This window comes from Pelobates fuscus, chromosome 6 (genome assembly GCF_036172605.1).
Source record: "Pelobates fuscus isolate aPelFus1 chromosome 6, aPelFus1.pri, whole genome shotgun sequence".
In the NCBI taxonomy this organism is placed as follows: Eukaryota; Metazoa; Chordata; class Amphibia; order Anura; family Pelobatidae; genus Pelobates; species Pelobates fuscus.
In genome coordinates this window covers 298,044,789-298,068,315 of record NC_086322.1, presented here as the reverse complement: position 1 = coordinate 298,068,315, position 23,527 = coordinate 298,044,789, and the positions used below count along the sequence as shown (strand labels likewise).

The window sequence follows — 23,527 nt, the reverse complement described above, 5'->3', positions numbered from 1 at the left end:
TGTAAATTTGTATCCAGTAGGGTAACATGGAACATAGTCTAAGGAAAAGTTCTGCTGCCACATAATCCATCATTAATAATTTAGTTTTATATAAAGAATTGCACTAAGGACATCATCGTGTATAAATCATCCCTCTGCCAGGGACAGAGAATGCTAATTTCTAAGCAAACAGTGCATTATTTCAGTAATCTAAACTGCAATAAATTTCAATAAAGTGATATGATACAATATCATTTATCAGCTGCGGGTAAGCACTCCAGCACTATTCCTCATCATTTATACATCACTCCGCGGACCTCTTAGATCTGTGCAATATTAACGATTGCCAATTTATTCAATGTCACCAGGCTAAGCGGATATACATTAGATAAGTGCTCGAGCACGTTAAGGGAGTATGGTGCAGCAAATCTTCTTTATAATGTATATTCTAGAGCCTTCTGATCACATATTTTCCTAGCAGGCAAAGTGCTGGCTGCTGACCTATGACTCGTTCCCTACAGGTGTAAGATTCAGTACCCATTTAAATGAACAATGAGCATTTCACATTCATTGGGTGTTTTAATGGAACCGTGTCAACCATGGTATGTAAGCTTTAAGATTTAATCTACACAGCAACAAAATAAACAGTTTACTAAGAGCACTTTTCACTAAACAGTGAGTTGTGGTGAACATAATTTGGCTCAAGATGTACACCAAACTTGTACCAACAACCAAACTTGAATTTCCGTCTTTTTCAACATTTTTGAGTTTGGTTGTCATCATACCCCAATCCAATCTTAGTGTAAAACTTTCCTGGGATCTTAGTTATTGGATCTCTACATCCGGACGTGCAATATTCATAGCTGATAGTGGTGAAATGTAAATGGACTTCTACAGTTCCAGCTAATATATTCAAGCTGCGACTATCTCTGAAAAGCAGTATGTTCCAAATCAGCTATTTTGCCTAAACTTTGTAATTTAGTTTACAGTTCATTACAAAACATGAAAACTAGTTGTAAGGAAACCTAGTATATCCAATAATCATTCGGTAGTTTCCTTCCAAACGGCCAGAGCATCAGTGATTATAACTCTCCATTCGGCAGATAAAATAAACGATTCCCATACGAATGCAATAGCTTTAGCAGACGATTCCCTTAGTAAAGCATACGAATACCCAAACATCAGCCGGAGTCTAGAAGAAAGGTGCAACAGAACTGGCTTTTAATTATGACACACTGGCTTTTATGCAAGTCCCCGTGCAAGGGGACATCCCACAGGGAGGGACATGGTACATCCAATCATTAACAAGGAAAATATAAAACACTCCCAGCACAAACATACAATTCCCTCCCTTTGACCTGGAGATTATCAAGTCTGATAAAGTAAAAACTAAATTATCTCCAGGCAGAAAAAGTACAGTTTTACCCAATATTTATAACACCCCTTTATACATATGGTATCCCCACAAATAATATGTCCCCTGAGAGCCCCGATCTGGGTGACCAACATATTCAAATTTCACCCAGATTGGTTCAGGGGTTCTCAAAAAGTATGGAAGTCTTTCGTGACCGGCTAACCGCGATGTTGCTACCCAAAACAGTTCCACGAGTTTGGGTAGTTTTGACGGTCCATTTCGTGAAGTTGCAAAAACCGAATAATTTCACGAACGGTTCCCCCTGGCTCTTAGCAGCGATTTTTCCCCTTATACGAATGAACAAAAGGACCAAACAGCGCTCTTCTAGCTGTTCAGGAAATAAAGATCCAGCGTTCGTATGTTGGGACCGGTGTTCAGGAAGTCGAGTGTCCAATTTTAGTTCCAGACACTCGACGACCAAGTCCCGCTGCCTTTGTTCGCACAGAAAAAGATGGCCGCTGTTTTCTCAGCCACGTGGCGTTTGGCAATACCAACAACGGCCGCACAGGTAGAGGGTTCAATTGAGGCATGCTTTGAAGTTAACGAGCCAGGGGGGTGGTCTCTGTTTGGTAGTTACATCTATCAGGGGATGTGACTTTTGTGGGGGTACTTTTGGGGTGTTTGAGAAACGTGTTTTCTGTGCCTGGAGATAATTGAGTTTGTACAGTTCCTTACTCAATTATGTCTCAGACACAGGGGAGTAACCCTGTTATATTGTGTAGGAAACCCCTTGCATGGCCTCTAATAAAGAGATGACTCCCAGCATTAAGCTCATGTGTGGGGGGAACAGCTATATTGCTATATCCCTTGCTCTTTTACTGGCTATACAGCGATACTCTCTTGGAGGAGAGGTCTTCTCACTGGGAGCTGGATCAAGCTGTTTGGTCCAGGGTGGGAAGGGACGGCGAGACCCCAGCCAAGCTGCGCCGGCTAAGGGAGCTACAGTGGTTATATTGTCCAGTGAGGTGCTTCTGGTACTCGGTAAGCACTAGAAAGTATGATTGGTGGAGGTACCCAGTCAGGGTGCCAGGCAGGCCAACACACCTAGTAACACCCAGTCCCCTATTAGCCCATGAACCATGTGACCCAGAAACACCCAATTCCCTTTTAGCCCATTTACTGTGTGAACCAGTAACACTCAATGCCCTATTAGCCCATGTACTGTGTGACCCAGTAACAACCAATCCCCTATTAGCCCAAGTATCATGTAACCCAGTAACATACAATCCTCTACTAGCCCATGTACCATGTGACCCAGTAACACCCAATCCCCTCTTAGCCTATTTACCATGTGACCCAGTAACACTCAATGCCCTATTAGCCCATGTATCATGTGACCCGGTAACATACAATCCCCTATAGGCCCAGGGACCATGTAACGCAGTAACACCCAATCCCCTATTAGCCCATGTACTGTGTGACCCGGTAACACCCAATCCTTATTAGCCCATGTACCGTGTAACCCGGTAACACCCAATCCCTTATTAGCCCATGTATCATGTGACCAAGTACAATCAAATCCCCTATTAGCCCATGTCCCATCTATGTGATCCAGTAAAACCCAATAATAATGATTTATTATTAAGTGCCTTAATAACAGAGTTCCTTAGGTGCGGAGATTACCATTTGGCTGTGTTTGTTATAATATGCAGGGAGCAGTTATTATATTCACCCAAGGCGTTCTGGCTGGTATCATACTGAATTCGACTGGCCCAGTTTCAATTCTCCAGCTCACTTCTGTTCATGTCTCTATCCTCACATGAACGGGGGACACAGGGAATCTTAACGAGGGAAGCTCACACATTGTTTATGTGCAAATTGTGTACGCAGCAAGACATGTGCCTATACACATAAATATTTGAGGGAGTTTACAAAATAAATAAATTATTAATCAGCATTAAAGAGGGGAAAAGCGAGACGTTTCTCAACTGGACTCCACAGAATTTCTGGCATTTTACGATTTTAAAAACAATGTTACAAAATGTGTATTTTTCGATTAATGGATGACTGATACTGATGTGTGGGTTAAAATCTTCTCTTGCAAATCACAACAATTATAAAATATGAATAAAAGGGACCTAGGGATAGGAGACTTTGTTCCACTATAACCTACATAAGAAGTAACTATCGCGCTTGGAATGTGCCTTTAAAATGTGTGATTAGCCAGACCGGCCTTTTTAGGAAGTTTTGCTTGGAATTTAGGTCATTTCATTTGTTCTGTTTCATTCTTCATGCATCTATACCGGCATTAGAACGGCATTAGATAATTTCTTCATGAGCCTGGTCGGTAAACCAGATGGAAAAAATGCAAATAAGTCCTATTCCGTGGTTCCTATTCACTGAACTGCTGAATGGCAAAATCCAGGCTAACAAATATGAAAATATCTAAACCCTGTAAACTTTATTTTGTCTTACTTACTGCTTATATACAGCTTTGGTCGAGTCTGGACGATTCATTGTCTGGATCTTTGGTCAGGGATATATTCTGCTTTGACCATGTTTAGATTATTCATTGGCTACGTCTTTGGTCAGGGATGTATTCTGCTTTGGCAGTGTTGAGGTTATTCATTGTCTATGTCTTTGGTCAGGGATGTATTCTGCTTTGGCCATGTTGAGGTTATTCATTGTCTATGTCTTTGGTCAGGGATATATTCTGCTTTGGCCATGTTGAGGTTATTCATTGTCCATGTCTTTGGTCAGGGATATATTATGCTTTGGCCATGTTTAGATGATTCATTATCTGCGTCTCTGGTCAGGGATATATTCTGCTCTGGCCATGTTTAGATGATTCATAGTTTACTTCTTTGGTCAGGGATATATTCTGCTTTGGCCGTGTTCAGATGATTCATTCTCTGGGTCTTTGGTCAGACATATATTCTGCTTTGGCCATGTTTAGATGATTCATTGTCTATGTCTTTGGTCATGGATATATTCTGCTCTGGCCATGTTTAGATGATTCATTCTCTGGGTCTTTGGTCAGGGATATATTCTGCTTTGGCCGTGTTGAGGTTATTCATTGTCCATGTCTTTGGTCAGGGATATTTTATGCTTTGGCCGTGTTTAGATGATTCATTATCTGCGTCTCTGGTCAGGGATATATTCTGCTCTGGCCATGTTTAGATGATTCATAGTTTACTTCTTTGGTCAGGGATATATTCTACTTTGGCCATGTTTAAATGATTCACTGTCTACGTCTTTGGTCAGGGATATATTCTGCTTTGGTCGTGTTTAGATGACTCATTGTCTACGTCTTTGGTCAGGGATATATTCTGCTTTGGCCGTGTTCAGATGATTAATTCTCTGGGTCTTTGGTCAGGGATATATTCTGCTCTGGCCATGTTTAGATGATTTATTGTCCATGTCTTTGGTCAGGGATATATTCTGCTTTGGCCATGTTTAGATGATTAATTCTCTGGGTCTTTCGTCAGGGATATATTCTGCTTTGGACGTGTTTAAATAATTCATTGTCTACGTCTTTGGTCAGGGATATATTCTGCTTTGGTCGTGTTTAGATGATTCATTGTCTATGTCTTTGGTCAGGGATATATTCTGCTCTGGCCATGTTTAGATGATTCATTCTCTGTGTATTTGTTCAGGGATATATTCTGCTTTTGCCGTGTTGAGGTGATTCATCGTCTCTGTGTATTTGGTATGGGGTATATTCTGCTTTTGCCGTGTTGAGGTGATTCATTGTCTATGTCTTTGGTCAGGGATATATTCTGCTTTGGCCGTGTTGAGGTGATTAATTGTCTATGTCTTTAGTCAAGGATATATTCTGCTTTGGTCGTGTTTAGATGATTCATTGTCTATGTCTTTGGTCAGAGATATATTCTGCTTTGGCCATGTTTAGATGATTCATTCTCTGTGTTTTTGGTCAGGGATATATTCTGCTTTTGCCGTGTTGAGGTGATTCATTGTCTCTGTGTATTTGGTCAGGGATGTATTCTGCTTTGGCCGTGTTGAGGTGATTCATTGTCTATGTCTTTGGTCAGGGATATATTCTGATTTGGCCGTGTTGAGGTGATTCGGTGTATTAAGACTACGCAGGTCACTATGACATTTTCTCTCTCATTAAACCGCAGAGGTCCTACGTATGCCGTGAGGAAGCTTCTGCTCTCTCTCAGTGTTTTGATTAGAGTCATGTGTTTAAATAAACAGGAGCGGAGGACTTATACTGTGTTTATGGAAACCATTGAACAATGTGAGAAAAAAGTCTGGGACAGGAGCCAGTTCATGTGATGTGGGAATTGATCTGCAAGATACCATATTTAAAACCCTTAATTTGTGTTCTTTTTTGCATCTTTAACGCCCATGCTATTTTATTTCCGGAGACATTTTACATAGCCATATCTCCAACTATGCAGGGACAGTGCTAAGGCAATACCTGGGGGCAGTGTTTTGAGAATACCCGGGGGTAGAGTTATGACAATAACCGGGGGTAGCGATATAACAATACCCAGGGGAAGAGCTATGACAATACCCAGGGCAGTACAATGACAATACCCAGGGGCAGAGTTAGGACAATACCCTGGGGCAGCAATATGACAATACCTGAGGGCATAGTTATGACAATAAACGGGTGTAGCGATATAACAATACCCAGGGGCAGAGTTATGACAATACCCAGGGGCAGCACTATGACAATACCCAAGGGCAGAGTTATGACAATAAACGGGGGTAGTGATATAACAATACCCAGGGGAAGAGCTATGACAATACCCCGGGGCAGCAATATGACAATACCCAGGGGAAGAGCTATGACAATACCCCGGGGCAGCAATATGACAATACCCAGGGGAAGAGCTATGACAATACCCTGGGGCATCACTATAACAATACCCAGGGGCAGAGTTATGACAATGCCCAGGGGCAGCACTATGACAATACCCAGGGTAAGAGCTATGACAAAACCCTGGGGCAGCAATGTGACAATACCCGGTGGCAGCAATATGACAATACCCAGAGGAAGAGCTATGGCAATACCCAGGGGCATCACTATAACAATACCCAGGGGCAGAGTTATGACAATACCCAGGGCAGCACTATGACAATACCCAGGGGCATCACTATAACAATACCCAGGGCCATCACTATGACAATACCCAGGGGCAGAGTTATGACAATATCCAGGGCAGCACTATGACAATACCCAGGGCCATCACTATAACAATACCCAGGGGAAAAGTTATGACAATGCCCAGGGGCAGCACTTTGATAATACCCCAGGACAGCACTATGACAATACCATGGGGCAGAGTTATGCCAATAACCGGGGGTAGTGATATAATAATACCCAGGGGAAGAGCTATGACAATACCCTGGGGCAGAGTTATGACAATACCCGGGGGCAGCACCTTCACAATATCCAGGGGAAGAGCTATGACAATACCCGGGGGCAGCACTTTGACATTACACAGGGAAAGAGCTATGACAATGCCTAGATGCTGGTGTTCTGTGTAATGGTGCAATGCTCTGTTTCTTTACTTTATAACGGTGCAATATTCTGTTGATGCTGGTGTTCGGTGTAATGGTGCAATGCTCTGTTTATTTACTATATAACGGTGCAATATTCTGTTGATGCTGGTGTTCGGTGTAATGGTGCAATGCTCTGTTTATTTACTATATAACGGTGCAATATTCTGTTGATGCTGGTGTTCGGTGTAATGGTACAATGCTCTTTTTCTTTACTTTATAATGGTGCAATATTCTGTTGATGCTGGTGTTCGGTGTAATGGTGCAAGGCTGACTGCGCACGTGGATGATATGTGGTTACCAACCATCTTGGATGTGAAGATTAGTGGCTTCTGCAGGATATTTGTTGTTTGCTCTAGATGCTGTGTGTCCGTAGCGCAGTGGTCCATTTTGGGTTATGCCAAGCATCCATCAGGAACCATCAGACCAGTGGGGAGTTAGGGGGAAAATATATCAACATATTGCGTGTGTTAATGCGTGTCTGGCACCTCTGGGGTTAAACCGCGTGAAGCAGTAAATTCCATTGCTGAATGTGCAGATATAACCCGCCAGTTCGAACTCACAGATTTCCAATTAAGTTAGCGGCTAGCAGTCTCTCATCGCAGTCAGGTTATAGAATCTCAATGTTTCTCTGTGTCTGCTGGCCTTTCACTGTTTCCAATATCACCTTGGGCCGCCAACACATTAATTAACTTTATTTTACAACGTCTCTGGTCCTTGGGAATAACGTGACAAAACCTCAACAACAAAAAATGAGAATTTGTAGCTTTTATCCGCGTTATGCGTGTCCTCCTATTGGTATTAATACAGTTTCCTTCCTGCAATGTAATGTCAAGGTCCGTGGTCTCCTCTGTACCCTACAGGGTTCTGGAGTGAATCATTAAATCATTTTTTATGCTTAGAAACATAGTCACAGGAGCTTGCACTTCATCACAGCCAAAACAAGACAGGGCAACAAATGAAGGGGTACTCCATGGAATCCCCCTGAGTAATCTGCTATATTATTTTAATACAGGGCTGGCCAAAGGAAGTTGTCTCCGGCTGTATATAACTACATCTCCCATGATGCTTTGCCAGTCTGAGGGAAGGAGAGTTTATTTCATTTTTGTCCAGTAAATAAGAAAGATGAGTTAGGCTACAATTCCTCAATGCATTATGTGAAATGAATTGTAGTTTACGTATAAAAGCATTAGTCTACCGCTGTTCTGTAACCTTGCTGTGACAGTATAAAAAGGACAGGTACGCATCTTTTCATGAGTGAATTAGCAGCTGGAATAAATAACTAAATGGAGGAGTTTCAAATCTCTGTTGTTTTCGTCTAGAGTTGATTTTTTCTTCTTCTTCCTGTAAATTGTCCAGATGTCACAGTTTAGAGAATAAATCCAAACAGGTTATTCACTACAGTGTGAACCCAAAGTGAATTTCAAAGCTCAGTCCAAAGTAGCAGAATTAGAAGCATAGCTGGAATCATCATCCCAGTTCGGCTACTTTGGTCTTAAATCCACTTTTAATTCTCACGTTAGTAAACAGCCTGCAAGTGTTTGATGGTCACAATGTAGGGCAGTATTCCTGTAACGGTTTCTATCCCACTTTTTAACCCGCGTCTTCCCTGATCACAGTGTTGTAAGGGTCCCACGCCGCACATTATCTTGTAATACATTGTGTTAATGTATGTTGCAGGCAGGAAAGGGTTACACGGCTTTAATGGTAACAAGTCTGATGGACGTGGAACAAGTTGAAAATGGAGATTAGCTTGCTACTGCTCAACAAAGGCGCTTGCTCATTAAGATTACATTCTGCGCAATCCGCGCAGCTTCAGTCGGAAATTAAGCCAAACGCTGAGCCCCAATTTCACTTTTTATGTTTCAAGATTCCTTTAATCCCATCCTAGGGGTTTACAGATAGGAATCCTTCTATATATTAAGACAAGCCACTTAGCCATCTGTGAGAGAGGGAAAATTTATCATTGCTTTTCTATTTATTTCTCACAATAGTCCTTCTGCTTTCTGAGTGCGCATCTCGCCTTTTTTACATGTAAGTAAGATTATGTTGCGAGTAGTAACATCTTGTGAAACAGTGCAAAAAATTCTCAACAGCGTTATCCGTTTATTAGGTCAGGAAGGACTTACGCATCCCAACGCTGCGTGGGTAAATGAGATTAAGGTTTCCGTGTATGATATGTAAATGGTTCCACTGATTAACACATTAGTTACCAGTACTGGAAAATGGGGAGGTTAACCTATGGGCTTGGCGCGCTAAACAAGCCCTAGCTGACACCCCATGCCATCTGACGTGGTAACAATCGCTAGCACTCCCCCTGTGCCATCTGACGCGATAGCTTACTTATAAGATTTGCAGACATTTCTGTGCATTACTTACATAGGCAGGAAAAAAGTCACTGGCAATGTATCCTAAAAATTTCAGAGTAGGTCCTATCAAACCAACTTCTGATGATTAAATATTATAACCAAAAAATATAAAAGTTTAAAGAGATCAGAAGGTGCATTTTTTTGGATAAAGTATGAAATCATGATAAATAAATGTTATTGTGAAAGCTCCCTGTCTTTGTAGATGTCTCAATTATAGGCCGTAGATCAGTGTTTCCCAAATCAGTCATCCAACAGTCCAGGTTTTGTCAATGTCTCTATTAGAATAAACAGGGAAATACATAAATCCTGGATTGTTGGTGGGCCATGAGGACTGGTTTGAGAACCACTGCTGCAAATGATAAATAAGTGATAAAAGTTATTTTTCTTCTTAAATAAAATATATTAAAATTAACTGATATTCTACACATCCCCCCCCAGTTTGTACCCAGTGGATCCCGGGGGATGTGGTGGGGGGGTGTCATGTCTATGTAGAAGTGAAGATATAATAAATGTATTAAAGTCTCTTTGTTTATTATTCTGTGTATATTAATGAAAATGGCTCTCCAATGAATCTTTTAGCTTATCTTTGCACTATGGTGCAGCCATCTATAAGTGTTCTACCGTGTGTAGACTTAGACTGATAATCAGTGTTTCCAGTAAAGACGTGGCCAGGTCTTGGTCTTATAAGCAGTGTTTCCAGTGATGACATGGCCAGGACTTGGTCTTATAAGCAGTGTTTCCAATGAAGACGTGGCCAGGACTTGGTCTGATAAGCAGTGTTTCCAATGAAGACGTGGCCAGGACTTGGTCTGATAAGCAGTGTTTCCAGTGAAGACATGGCCAGGACTTGGTCTGATAAGCAGTGTTTCCATTGAAGACGTGGCCAGGACTTGGTCTGATAAGCAGTGTTTCCAGTGAAGATGTGGCCAGGACTTGGTCTGATAATCAGTGTTTCCAGTAAAGACGTGGCCAGGTCTTGGTCTTATAAGCAGTGTTTCCAGTGAACAAGTGGCCAGGACATGGTCTGATAAGCAGTGTTTCCATTGAAGACGTGGCCAGGACTTGGTCTAATAAGCAGTGTTTCCAGTGAAGTCGTAGCCACGACTTGGTCTGATAAGCAGTGTTTTCAGTGAAGACCTGGGCAGGACTTGGTCTGATAAGCAGTATTTCCATTGAAGACGTAGCCAGGACTTGGTCTGATAAGACGCGTTTCCAGTGAAGTCGTAGCCAGGACATGGTCTGATAAGCAGTGTTTCCAGTGAAGACGTGGCCAGGACTTGGTCTGATAAGCAGTGTTTCCAGTGAAGATGTGGCCAGGACTTGGTCTGATAATCAGTGTTTCCAGTAAAGACGTGGCCAGGTCTTGGTCTTATAAGCAGTGTTTCCAGTGAACAAGTGGCCAGGACATGGTCTGATAAGCAGTGTTTCCAGTGAAGACGTGGCCAGGACTTGGTCTGATAAGCAGTGTTTCCAGTGAAGACTTAGCCAGGACTTGGTCTGATAAGCAGTGTTTCCATTGAAGACGTGCCAGGACTTGGTCTGATAAGCAGCGTTTCCAGTGAAGACGTGGCCACGACTTGGTCTGATAAGCAGTGTTTTCAGTGAAGACCTGGGCAGGACTTGGTCTGATAAGCAGTATTTCCATTGAAGACTTAGCCAGGACTTGGTCTGATAAGCAGTGTTTCCATTGAAGACGTGGCCAGGACTTGGTCTGATAAGCAGTGTTTCCAGTGAAGAGATAGCCAGGACATGGACTGATGAGCAGTGTTTCCAGCGAAGACGTGGCCAGGACTTGGTCTGATAAGCAGTGTTTCCATTGAAGACATGGCCAGGACTTGGTCTGATAAGCAGTGTTTCCAGTGAAGTCGTGGCCACGACTTGGTCTGATAAGCAGTGTTTCCAGTGAAGACATGGCCAGGACTTGGTCTGATAAGCAGTGTTTCCAGTGAAGACGTAGCCAGGACATGGTCTGATAAGCAGTGTTTCCAGTGAAGACTTAGCCAGGACATGGTCTGATAAGCAGTGTTTCCAGTGAAGACGTAGCCTGGACATGGTCTGATAAGCAGTGTTTCCAGTGAAGACGTAGCCAGGACTTGGTCTGATAAGCAGTGTTTCCAGTGAAGTCGTGGCCAGGACTTGGTCTTATAAGCAGTGTTTCCAGTGAAGTCGTGGCCAGGACTTGGTCTGATAAGCAGTGTTTCCAGTGAAGATGTAGCCAGGACTTGGTCTGATAAGCAGTGTTTCCAGTGAAGACGTAGCTAGGACATGGTCTGATAAGCAGTGTTTCCAGTGAAGACGTAGCCAGGACATGGTCTGATAAGCAGTGTTTCCAGTGAAGACGTAGCCTGGACATGGTCTGATAAGCAGTGTTTCCAGTGAAGACGTAGCCAGGACATGGTCTGATAAGCAGTGTTTCCAGTGAAGACGTAGCCAGGACTTGGTCTGATAAGCAGTGTTTCCAGTGAAGACGTAGCCTGGACATGGTCTGATAAGCAGTGTTTCCAGTGAAGACGTAGCCTGGACATGGTCTGATAAGCAGTGTTTCCAGTGAAGACGTAGCCAGGACATGGTCTGATAAGCAGTGTTTCCAGTGAAGTCGTGGCCAGGACTTGGTCTGATAAGCAGTGTTTCCAGTGAAGACATGGCCAGGACTTGGTCTGATAAGCAGTGTTTCCAGTGAAGACGTAGCCAGGACATGGTCTGATAAGCAGTGTTTCCAGTGAAGACTTAGCCAGGACATGGTCTGATAAGCAGTGTTTCCAGTGAAGACGTAGCCTGGACATGGTCTGATAAGCAGTGTTTCCAGTGAAGACGTAGCCAGGACCTGGTCTGATAAGCAGTGTTTCCAGTGAAGACATAGCCAGGACTTGGTCTGATAAGCAGTGTTTCCAGTGAAGTCGTGGCCAGGACTTGGTCTGATAAGCAGTGTTTCCAGTGAAGTCGTGGCCAGGACTTGGTCTGATAAGCAGTGTTTCCAGTGAAGACGTAGCCAGGACTTGGTCTGATAAGCAGTGTTTCCAGTGAAGACGTGGCCAGGACTTGGTCTGATAAGCAGTGTTTCCAGTGAAGTCGTGGCCAGGACTTGGTCTGATAAGCAGTGTTTCCAGTGAAGACATGGCCAGGACTTGGTCTGATAAGCAGTGTTTCCAGTGAAGACATAGCCAGGACATGGTCTGATAAGCAGTGTTTCCAGTGAAGACGTAGCCTGGACATGGTCTGATAAGCAGTGTTTCCAGTGAAGACGTAGCCAGGACTTGATCTGATAAGCAGTGTTTCCAGTGAAGTCGTGGCCAGGACTTGGTCTGATAAGCAGTGTTTCCAGTGAAGTCGTGGCCAGGACTTGGTCTGATAAGCAGTGTTTCCAGTGAAGACGTAGCCAGGACTTGGTCTGATAAGCAGTGTTTCCAGTGAAGACGTAGCCAGGACATGGTCTGATAAGCAGTGTTTCCAGTGAAGACGTAGCCTGGACATGGTCTGATAAGCAGTGTTTCCAGTGAAGAGATAGCCAGGACATGGACTGATGAGCAGTGTTTCCAGCGAAGACGTGGCCAGGACTTGGTCTGATAAGCAGTGTTTCCATTGAAGACATGGCCAGGACTTGGTCTGATAAGCAGTGTTTCCAGTGAAGACGTAGCCTGGACATGGTCTGATAAGCAGTGTTTCCAGTGAAGAGATAGCCAGGACATGGACTGATGAGCAGTGTTTCCAGTGAAGACGTGGCCAGGACTTGGTCTGATAAGCAGTGTTTCCATTGAAGACATGGCCAGGACTTGGTCTGATAAGCAGTGTTTCCAGTGAAGTCGTGGCCACGACTTGGTCTGATAAGCAGTGTTTCCAGTGAAGACATGGCCAGGACTTGGTCTGATAAGCAGTGTTTCCAGTGAAGACGTAGCCAGGACATGGTCTGATAAGCAGTGTTTCCAGTGAAGACTTAGCCAGGACATGGTCTGATAAGCAGTGTTTCCAGTGAAGACGTAGCCTGGACATGGTCTGATAAGCAGTGTTTCCAGTGAAGACGTAGCCAGGACTTGGTCTGATAAGCAGTGTTTCCAGTGAAGTCGTGGCCAGGACTTGGTCTTATAAGCAGTGTTTCCAGTGAAGTCGTGGCCAGGACTTGGTCTGATAAGCAGTGTTTCCAGTGAAGATGTAGCCAGGACTTGGTCTGATAAGCAGTGTTTCCAGTGAAGACGTAGCCAGGACATGGTCTGATAAGCAGTGTTTCCAGTGAAGACGTAGCCAGGACATGGTCTGATAAGCAGTGTTTCCAGTGAAGACGTAGCCTGGACATGGTCTGATAAGCAGTGTTTCCAGTGAAGACGTAGCCAGGACATGGTCTGATAAGCAGTGTTTCCAGTGAAGACGTAGCCAGGACTTGGTCTGATAAGCAGTGTTTCCAGTGAAGACGTAGCCTGGACATGGTCTGATAAGCAGTGTTTCCAGTGAAGACGTAGCCTGGACATGGTCTGATAAGCAGTGTTTCCAGTGAAGACGTAGCCAGGACATGGTCTGATAAGCAGTGTTTCCAGTGAAGTCGTGGCCAGGACTTGGTCTGATAAGCAGTGTTTCCAGTGAAGACATGGCCAGGACTTGGTCTGATAAGCAGTGTTTCCAGTGAAGACGTAGCCAGGACATGGTCTGATAAGCAGTGTTTCCAGTGAAGACTTAGCCAGGACATGGTCTGATAAGCAGTGTTTCCAGTGAAGACGTAGCCAGGACTTGGTCTGATAAGCAGTGTTTCCAGTGAAGTCGTGGCCAGGACTTGGTCTGATAAGCAGTGTTTCCAGTGAAGTCGTGGCCAGGACTTGGTCTGATAAGCAGTGTTTCCAGTGAAGACATGGCCAGGACTTGGTCTGATAAGCAGTGTTTCCAGTGAAGACGTAGCCAGGACTTGGTCTGATAAGCAGTGTTTCCAGTGAAGACGTAGCCAGGACATGGTCTGATAAGCAGTGTTTCCAGTGAAGACATAGCCTGGACATGGTCTGATAAGCAGTGTTTCCAGTGAAGACGTAGCCAGGACATGGTCTGATAAGCAGTGTTTCCAGTGAAGACGTAGCCTGGACATGGTCTGATAAGCAGTGTTTCCAGTGAAGTCGTAGCCAGGACATGGTCTGATAAGCAGTGTTTCCAGTGAAGTCGTGGCCAGGACTTGGTCTGATAAGCAGTGTTTCCAGTGAAGTCGTGGCCAGGACTTGGTCTGATAAGCAGTGTTTCCAGTGAAGACATGGCCAGGACTTGGTCTGATAAGCAGTGTTTCCAGTGAAGACATAGCCAGGACATGGTCTGATAAGCAGTGTTTCCAGTGAAGACGTAGCCTGGACATGGTCTGATAAGCAGTGTTTCCAGTGAAGACGTAGCCAGGACTTGATCTGATAAGCAGTGTTTCCAGTGAAGTCGTGGCCAGGACTTGGTCTGATAAGCAGTGTTTCCAGTGAAGTCGTGGCCAGGACTTGGTCTGATAAGCAGTGTTTCCAGTGAAGACGTAGCCAGGACTTGGTCTGATAAGCAGTGTTTCCAGTGAAGACGTAGCCAGGACATGGTCTGATAAGCAGTGTTTCCAGTGAAGACGTAGCCTGGACATGGTCTGATAAGCAGTGTTTCCAGTGAAGACGTAGCCAGGACATGGTCTGATAAGCAGTGTTTCCAGTGAAGACGTACCCAGGACATGGTCTGATAAGCAGTGTTTCCAATGAAGTCGTGGCCAGGACTTGGTCTGATAAGCAGTGTTTCCAGTGAAGACGTGGCCAGGACTTGGTCTGATAAGCAGTGTTTCCAGTGAAGACGTAGCCAGGACATGGTCTGATAAGCAGTGTTTCCAGTGAAGTCGTGGCCAGGACTTGGTCTGATAAGCAGTGTTTCCAGTGAAGACGTAGCCAGGACTTGGTCTGATAAGCAGTGTCTCCAGTGAAGACGTAGCCTGGACATGGTCTGATAAGCAGTGTTTCCAGTGAAGACGTGGCCAGGACTTGGTCTGATAAGCAGTGTTTCCAGTGAAGACGTAGCCAGGACATGGTCTGATAAGCAGTGTTTCCAGTGAAGACGTAGCCAGGACATGGTCTGATAAGCAGTGTTTCCAGTGAAGACGTGGCCAGGACTTGGTCTGATAAGCAGTGTTTCCAGTGAAGACGTAGCCAGGACATGGTCTGATAAGCACTGTTTCCAGTGAAGACGTAGCCAGGACATGGTCTGATAAGCAGTGTTTCCAGTGAAGACGTAGCCACTGCCAGGAGATTCTCTGGGATGTGTTTATTTATGAATTAACAGAGGTTATATTATTTATTATTTATAACATTATGACAGTTTTCTTTTAAATGGCCAAGTGTGGTATTTGTTTGTATGTTGATGAAATGAATCCCATTCTGTGCTGTCTATTAATAGTTATTTTGTCCTGAAATGGGGGAAATCCACTAGGAATTAGTAAGGACATTGTTTCAGCTTTCAATATTTACAGTTTCTAGTTCATTGAAGTGATTGCAAGCTCTTGAGGCTGGCTTTGAACACTTATTGAGAATTTGCACTCACTGCCCCTGGCAGTAATCAGGTTAACAGAAGTCGTTTTTTTCGGATAAGCGATGTGGGTAAAAGTTTATTGATTTTGCTGTCTATGAAATAGCGAACATTAATTTATTAGAGAGATCCATCACCTTGAACTATTGCAGGCTAGGAACAAATGTCCTGGGGGAGCTGAAACGTGAAATCCGTGCCAGGATGAAATGCTTTAATATTTAGCCCTTACTGTTCCAATGTTGGGACGCGATATAAATATTAAGCCTCCACTGTGTGGTTAAATCGCGCTGAGAAGCAGATAATTAATTTACTTATTCCGTTTACCCACTTACAGCCACTAACACGCCATGTCTGCTCGTACTCTCCTGTCTGAATTGTTTCTTTGAAGTGTGCAAACGTCTCGTGCGACACGTGATTGTGAATAAAGAGTGAGGAGGCAAGCAATGCTTTATATTGATATGCCTTAATTCACGAGATGCGGTGCTCGTGGCTCCCTAATTAGCCTTAATACAAACTCTGAATTAATTCACTAAACTGATCATTTACAAGGAATCTCACATTTGAGGCCCCAGTAACTGAGCAGCGATGAAGATTGTTTTTTACGTTTCAGCGATTTTGATCTCAGATGTAACATTCCCCGATTTGTGCAATATTTTTATTAAGTTATCTTTTAACGGATGATTTCTAGCAATGCAATAGGCTATTCATATAAAGATTGAAAATTGAGCTATTCTGGAGGACATGGCTAAATGTAAAGAGACCCCTGTGACTGTCATTTATTTAAGGTTGCTGTATGTTAGCACAATTAAAGAATGCCATTTTGTTTCCATAGTCACCAGACTGAATATCCACTCTCCGATGGGGCATGACAATATCTGGAGGGGGGAGTTTGCCTGTGAAGGGGGTTTACATTAACGGGAGTCCAGGTCTCATACCTGCTACATGTATTTATATTAACACCATTAGCCTTGGCACCACAAACCCTGGGCATGAAATATCTTTGTGTCATAGAAAACCTCCAAGTGGCTTCTAATTGCTGTCACCACAAATCATACCATTAAATACCCCGGCACTGCGCCATAATACACTTTATTTCTCCTGCAAGATTTGGTTATATAGTCAGTGCGATAGCTTGTTTTTGCCTCCCCATGTGCATTATTGCCCCTGTGGCACGTCTCTGTTTTTCAATGCGATCCATGGCTCCTGTGCCAGTAAAATAAAGAGGTTTTATTTCTGGAACAATGACTGGAGCAGTAAAATGCAATATTGTCCTGCAGACGTAGCTCACAATGCGTGCTGTCTACCATAAGCATGCAACCCTATTATCCAAGTGTCTCATTGCCTTGCAAGTCTCGTTTACATACTAAAAAGCTGTGTGTTTAATGACGTCTGACATCTGCCTTTATTAACGTGTAACGGCATCAGCGAGAATTAGAAAACGCAATTTTATTTCTTCATTCTGGCCACGGTCTAATATGTGATGTGGCCATCGGCTGATTCCTCGCTGCACAGTTATCGTAAGTAACAATTTTATTATTCTGTAAATCTGCACAAACTTAGTAACGGTCTATTAGAACGGATCCTGAGAGCCTTCAGCAATCTGCGTCTCCAAAACTAGAATTTCATCATGAACATCGGTTAATGCTCTGTCTTCAAACTGGAACATTTAATAGTTGATTTTATAACAATACACGGAGGCTCATATTGCATATCCCTTTTGTTGGGATCATTTTACACTGCCGGGCAAAGCCTTCCATGCACCTCACTTTTGGACCGAACGTTCGGGGAGAGCCTTTCAGTGATACACAGACAACGTGTTTCAAATTGGGCTACTACCAGTGTATTAAGGGTCAGGCAAACATATTTATAGACAGAAGTTACAGCAAAAGTAACACAACATGTATTTCTGTAGCCAAAGGTTAAAAGGTTATTTCTTTGATTATCTGCAACAGGTTTTACTTTTAAGCTGACATTTAACAAATGTAATTGTTAAAAATGGCCTGACGATAAGCAACTCCCATACCAAGTCCCAGTATAATAGTCAGCACCTCCCTACACATGTCCTCTTTCTTTGCTGCTCCACAGTCAGTTAAGAACCATTTATTTTGTCTCTTGAGATTTGGTTGTACTAATTTTGTGTACTTGTGATTATTTGTCTGGGGATTTTAGTATTAACTTAATACTTTGGGTTTACATTGTAAACGCTGTTTGTGAACCTGTTTATTGTGTATTAACTTGGTTCTGTGCTCAGGGTCTCAGACCAGCTGGGGGTTTCTCTTCCTCCTCTCACTTTGGGGGTTTTCCCCACTTTTTTATTCCTTTCTACTTCCTGGTCTATGACTTTGCTGGCGGCTGTGCTTGGGTCTTGCCGTTTCTGTCTCCCCTGCCCACTGTACGGGGTCCCGGGGCCTTTTTGGCGCCCTGTTTGTATTGTTTCTTGCCTCCATTCTGCACTATTCATACCATTTTGGTATCTGACGTTCGGGAGTTTGCATGCAAAAACCCGTTAGCCTTTTATGCTCATTGTTATTTGGGCCACGAATGTTGTTTGTTCGTGGGCTCCTTCGTTCCATTCGTTCGTTCAGCTGCTTTCGCGGATTGTCTCATAGTCACATTCGACTTGCGAACTCGCCTTGGTCGCGTTCCGAATTTTCCCGTTTGGGCATTTTTCTCCTCCCGAAATCGCGGATTTTTCACTGCAATCTCGCAATTTTCACGGCTTTTCTTCCTGTTTTCTGCTGGTACCCTGCTCCTTCTGCCTCGTGTCTCTTGCTGCTGGTCTGGGCCCTGGTGAGCTCCCTTCTGTTCCTCCTGGTGTGCTAGTTTGGGTGACAGCATTCCTATTGAGTTAACTATGTCGGCTTTTGCGTGGCTCCCGCCTATCTTGCCCACCTAGACCACGATACTCCTCTACATGGGATGTCTCCTTGGTGCTATCACTGTTTGCCTCGTGGCCATCTAATGCGGACCTCTCCTTGCGCCAATTATCGGCGAAATTGGTCACACTGCTTTGCCTAAGAGGGTTTCGGATGTTCGTGCCTTGGATTTCGACGCTCGCTCCTTCACTCCCGATGGGGTGACTTTTAAAATATCCAGACACACAAAGACCTCATTTCAATCGGTTTCTTTTCCGGCCTTCCCTTCGGCTCCAGCATTGTGCCCGGTGGCTTGTTTATGGGAATATGAGATTCACACTGAGCCGCATTGGTCGCCATCTAGGCCTCATCTTTTTCTATCCTTTCGGCCTTCATTTTCCCCGGTGATGAGTAATACCATGGCTCGTTGGTTGAAATGGGTGTTGCAACAGACAGGTGTTGACACTTCGGTGTTTGGAGCCCATTCTGTCTGTGGTGCTTCAACCTCGTCGATGATGACCTCGGGAGCACGGTTGGAGTATTGTCCCACCCTAGATACACTTCTGTCTTGGTTTACCTCTTCCCTCTCTGGTATGTTTATGTTTGCATGAGGGTTGTATTACGGTAAGTGGGGATATTATTGCTATAACCTTTATGGTCGGTATATATTTTGAATTTGGGTTTGTTCTTGGGTGTCATGCTTATCTGATAAAAGGGTCCATTTCTCCCTTATGATTGCACTAAGTTGCAAGGACTGAAATAACTGTGTGGCTCCTGTCTATCTATGTTTTCACAGCCTAATGTGGACTGGTTTGATGGATTCCAAATGATTATCGTATAATGGAATAATTTACGTTGGCGGTTTCTTGTTTCCTATGATGGATTTGTCCCGGTTCATTGGATGGTTACCTGGTTGGACTCCGACTGCATTTAAAGGCAGTTGTTATTGTGCGGTTGGACTGATCCCTCGGTTCCTGTTTGATGTTTGTTTATTGTTGTCACATCTCCAAAGAAAGAGGAAATGTGTAGGGAGGTGCTGATTATTATACTGGGACTTGGTATGGGAGTTGCTTATCACTATGTATGCCATTTTTTCTTACTGTTTTGTATTCTTTGCTGCTATTGGTGAACAGTAAAGAAAGGGATATGTAATACTCTGTGTCTTTAATAAAATCATGACTTTTCGTCATGTAATGGCAAAATCATGTAATTATTTAGCGTTTGTTTGCTTTTTCTCCCTGTGAGATGATGGTCTGATATTGTGACACTGCTCTGCTTTGGTAGATGAGAGTTAAACAGCACTGTGTCTGGGACGCTTACAGCGCAGTTTGAGATCTTGTCTGTGTATGACGCTCTTTAAGGCAAAGCCCCACCTTGTCCCTTCATTATTCCATTTAATTTATAGTGTCCTAGCCAAGATGGTCCTCCATCAGAGAATGTGAACGGTGGTTCAGCCATGGTTAAAAAGACACATTACTTCATTAAATGTTTACTGACACACGGCCGCTGTACTCACACCTTTCTGTCTGTTTTGTGTGTTTTTCTGTTGTTTCTGTCACAGTCTGACTTGGGACAAACACCAGATTTAGTTTGTGTTACTGTAGATTTTAATGGCATCTCACATGGTGCAACGAGCTATACTGCAAACACAGATTTGGAGGTGCCCCATACATGCCAAATAATATCCCAGTAGCGCCCGGGGACAGATCAGCCCGCTACGCCGTTTTAATGTCACCTGAAGGTGTTTCTGTTCTAGAGTGTCTGTAGTTTAATTCTGTGATTAATCACATTATCAAACAACGAGCTCTCGCTGTCTGCTGGAGGGAGGATGGAGACTCAGTAAGCCGTCATTGCAGAGAGAGTTATTACTACTACATATACCTGAACAATGTGCGTCGCCTTAAAGCAACACGCTGACATTGGGAATACAAACAGGGATTTATAATATTAGGGTGATGTAATATTACATCGCTAAATACATTAATTAACTTTTATTTCCCAGAGCACCAGTTTCATACAGATGAATATGGTGCATGGTCACAAAACTAGTGCAAATGTGACCCATTTTATATACAACAGACATTACAGTCATGTCAAGCTAACAAATTGCAATCTGTAATGTTTCTGTATTCTATGTTTTAGTGATGATATAGGTTTACTCTGCATTGCTGCCAAGGGCGTGCTCGGGGGCAAAAAAAACAAGGGCATAAACCAGCCTTTATCGATATTTGTTGTTTGGCCTCTTTAGGGAAGCACCCGTTTCTTTTTTTTGGTCATTAGTGAGACATAGTCTCTGTGCAAGTTTTCAACTAATCTGGGATAATTGTCACTTCCCCAAGTGCAGTTGGATCAAGCTGTGAGGTAAAGGGCTTGGACTGGACTCCAAGGACTGGGTTATATGTAATATGGGCATTTTACTTTAATAAACATTAACTGAGATCCAGATCAAGGTTAATGATTGAGATTATTAAAGGATGACTGAATATCACCCGCTGTTATAGACCCAGCAGTCACAGACTTTGATATATTGTTTCAATGAGAAAGGACTAACTTCAATTCAGTCTGTGAAACGTATGAGATACAATGTTACATTTATATTATAGGGTGTGGATCTGAAGATATTTATAATGCAGAGTACCAGGAGACTCGACCTTTCCTCTCCTGTCTCCGGGGTGGTTGTGGTGGGTTATCTCTGGTTTATGGGCCCACTGATGGCATTCTGATGGCGCTCAGCCCTCCCTGGCTTGCTGGGAGTTTAGTACAGGCCGACATATTTTCCTGAAACCAGATCTATTCTTCATGCTGCTGGGTACATGACAAGGCCTGCCCTGTGGTATACAGAAATCATATGCTGCAGTAGGCAAATCAATTACTTAATGAAAGGGAAGTAGCTTGATGTCCCTTTCCTAGAAGGAGCATGTGATGAGTAGCAGGCTCAGTCTGTGAGGAGCTTGACCTTGCTTTATACATCTCAAGTCATTCAGTCTCAAACTGTGTTCAGTCTCAAACTAACTAACTAACTAACTAACTAACTAACTAACTAACAGACTGACTTACTAACTAACTAACTAACTAACTAGACTGACTTACTAACTATCTAACTAGACTGACTTACTAACTGACTGACTGACTATCTAACTAGACTGACTTACTAACTAACTGACTGACTGACTGACTAACTAACTAACTAACTAGACTGACTTACTAACTAACTAGACTGACTTACTAACTAACTCATTAATAGGGAGACAGCCTCACTCATTCATTAGGAGACACACTCATTAATAGGGAGACAGCCTCACTCACTCACTAGGAGACACACTCATTAATAGGGCGACAACCTCACTCACTCACTAGGAGATACACGCATTAATAGGGAGGCTGTAGCGGAATGCAGTAAGCCTGTCCTGCAAAATGCCTGTGTGACTGTGTCCGTATAATTTTTCCCTATGTTAAAATTGCTGTTCGTCTGTTTATTATGTGAATTATATGTTATTCGGTAGTTTCCATCCGTACTACATACTTATGGAAACTACCGAACGGAGGGGCCACCCCGGAGAGAAGTGTGCCAGCAATTAAGGCTCACATTCTTTCCCAAACCACAAGTTAACCGGCATTAACCTTGTGTCTGGGTGGCCGCCATTCGGCATGCGTACACGTGGCGGCGGCCATCTTACGCATGAAAATCCCAGCGGTGTTTGGTCGTCGAGTGCCTGGAACTCAAATCGGACACTCAGACAACCAAACACCGCTGAGACCTCCAGAGCTCCGTAACTGCCGAACGGAGAGACATAACGAATCCCCATTCGGTAGTAATAAAGTACCGAATGAGGGAATCACTATCTAGGCGAATATAAATGTGGATGGCAATTGTAAATGTCTATTTTAACTACTGAACGGAGACCGACCGCAGGGCCCATTCTCATGGAACCCTTTTCGGATACCAACTCGTGTGCGGTCGGTCAAACTTCACTTGCCGGTAACTGCCGAACCCCTGGTCCGATCTGGGTGAATTTTGGATATTATATTCACCCAGATCAGGGCTACCCAGCGGTACCCTGATATTAAAGCTATATGATATTTTAGAGGTACATCCAAGTTTGGGGTAAACTACTGTACAACTTAAGGGGATTATGACCCACTCTGAGGGGAGGAGATGTGTGGGAGGTAACAAGAATGTTATTGGTTACTATCATAATTGTTGTAGTTCCCTCCCTTGCATGGGAGCAGGCTTTATAAGAAACCCTGGAATAAACGATTGTTAGTTCTACTCCTGAAACTGTGTGTCGTCCAGTTATTGGGAGTGCTGTGGGGATATTGCTGTACCGTTTTACCTGCTGGAAACTCTGCTGTGGATTTACTAATGACTTGTTCCTGAGCCTTCCTTGGATCTAAAGTGGAGAATAGCTGCGAGAAATCAGCTCTCCGCTACATTGGTTGGCAGCGCTGGGATCCAGACTCACAGAGGAACAAGGATTAATGGAGATTGACCTTTCTACGCTAAAAAGAACCACCTTGAAAGATCTTCTGGAAGCAAAAGGTGTTTCTGCCAGCAGCAAATCCAAAGCAACGCTTATCACCGAAGTAATGGCAGAATACAGAGCAGAGGAGGTCCAGGCCACGGAACAAAGACCTGAAACAGAACAGGAGGAGTTCCAAAGGCAATTACAATACAGACTGGCCTTCTATGGGGAAAACCCACCCACAGAAATCATCTCTAAAACCATGACAGAGGTGCAGGAATTTGTAAAGAGAAACAGGAGACCACAAACACCAGAAAGAGGTACCGCAGGAGCTATAGCACAAGAGGGTAAGCCCAAAATTCCCTACCAAGCTTTTAAAACGTATGTGGAAGCAGAGGAGGATATAGATGCCTTCCTACAGGACTTTGAGAGACTATGTACACTGCATAACATACCAAGGGAAGAGTGGGT

At 43.7% G+C, this 23,527-nt stretch overlaps 1 protein-coding gene across 1 annotated transcript in view; it reads left to right on the top strand.

Annotated features, from left to right (window-relative positions):
• Positions 1 to 23,527, top strand: part of NTSR1 (neurotensin receptor 1) — a 104,848-nt gene that overhangs the window by 60,305 nt on the left and 21,016 nt on the right. The window lies entirely within an intron of this gene.